Below are 1,905 nucleotides of genomic sequence, written 5' to 3'. Positions count from 1 at the left end.
GGTGGTTAAAACAGACTCATCACTTGGCTCATCATAGCCTTTCTCCACAATCTCCCAAACGTCATGCGCTCCAAGGAGTGCCTTCATATTGATACTCCAATTGTCGTAGATGCTTTCCTTAAGCATCGGGACTTGGAACGAAACCATGCCACCGTTTTTCATTTCTCTGTAATGGAACCTCACTCTGATACTACTTTGTTGGAATGGAGAAGCTTTTAGGAAATGACAAAGGCTAAAAAAAAAACAACTTATGGAAGAAGCTTCACTCTTATTTAACACCTTTACTTGGCTTAATACAAACTCAAAGACTCCACCCCTATTTATACTAGTAACACCTCCTAAATTAATGGCTAGGATTGTGCCACCACAATTACAATCCAATGGTTGCAAATAATTCCACACCCACCATACAATAATTCAACACCTACCACACCTACTACCACACCTACTACACAATAATTTCATACCTACCACATATTCTAGAATAAGCTTATAGAAATTAAGCTTTATTTAAATAACTAAAATCAAGTTTATATTTCAACATGCATTACATTTCTCACCTAAAATTAACTTTTTAATATATTAGCTTTTCAACAAGTTTAATTATTCAAAACATGTTTATTTCTAACAAAAAAAGTTTATTTTTAATTTACAATTTGTATTTATTTACAGATTGAACATGCTTTTTGATATTTACTTATATAATATTTTGGTATCATAAACCTATGCAGGACAAGTTGTATTTCACTTTATTAAAATTAGTAAAAGAGATATTTTCGATGTAATATTAAATAATTGGGCTGGCCAAATTGATAATTAAGGTTTAACGAATATTTAAGGTTAAAGTTTTTATTTCCATGACTTCAAACAATTATAAATATTATTATGAAGTAAAAAATATAGTTTATATGAAATTATTATTAAGTATTTAAGTTTAAGGGGCAAAAATTTTTTGTATTATATGATATTAAAGAGTTTAATAAAAATTTGAAGGTGGCTCCCTCAACCATCCTCTAATTTCACCACTGAATACAGCTAAAAATTTAAATATTCTTGTTATATTTTTTCTATTATGATTATAGTTTTGATTATTGAATAGTTTAGCTGTACTTATCAAATAATTTGGATGAATTGTTTAATAGATTGGTTTTATTGGGAACATGTAATACGTGGAATTAGTGATGCGTGATACAAAATGTATCAATATATTCCTACATAATTTTTTCTAGTTTTCTTATCTGTGTTGAGGAAAACTATACTCATGCCTGGTAATGCTGATGAATGCAATGAACAGAATTCCTATAGCAAAGAACCTATTGAATTCTTCAGCAAACTTCTCTAAAGTGACACCTAAACTTCTTTTTGCATTTAAATTTATGCATTTCATCGAGCTAGTCTCTGCCATTGATTGACAATGAATTTTCCCTTTTTCTTTTATTTTTCGTATTAAGATTTGCACATCTTCATTTCTAAAGCTTAGATCAAAGGTAAAATCATCTTCATAAATTAAAACTTTCTGACATTTGATAATAAACCAGATGTCTATTGCCATAAGGGTGTTATTTCTCCAAACAACAACAACAACAATAGCAAAGCCTTAATCCCACTATGTGGGGTCGGCTACATGAATCCTTTTTCTCCATTGTGTCCTATTTAGTGTCATATTTTCATTTAGTTCTAGTAAATTAAGATCATTTTTTATACAATAAGCCCAAGTCTTCCTAGGTCTACCTCTGCCTTTCTTAACACACGTCAACTCTCCTAATCGTACTCTCCTAATCGGATCATCAGATGGTCCACGTTTAATGTGACCAAACCAACTAAGATTACTTTCTCTAATTTTGTCCGTCATAGGAGCTACACCAACCCAATCACCAATCACGGATATATTCATTTCACCTCTAA

General features: G+C 30.8%; 1 protein-coding gene across 3 annotated transcripts in view; it reads left to right on the top strand.

Moving 5' to 3' along the window:
• LOC110037614 (cysteine-rich receptor-like protein kinase 10) overlaps window positions 1–1,905 on the top strand; it is a 9,447-nt gene that overhangs the window by 5,435 nt on the left and 2,107 nt on the right. The gene's annotated exons all lie outside the window — the stretch shown is intronic.

This window comes from Phalaenopsis equestris, unplaced genomic scaffold (assembly GCF_001263595.1).
Source record: "Phalaenopsis equestris unplaced genomic scaffold, ASM126359v1 Scaffold222299, whole genome shotgun sequence".
NCBI lineage: Eukaryota > Viridiplantae > Streptophyta > Magnoliopsida > Asparagales > Orchidaceae > Phalaenopsis > Phalaenopsis equestris.
This window is presented reverse-complemented; position numbering and strand designations above follow the sequence as displayed.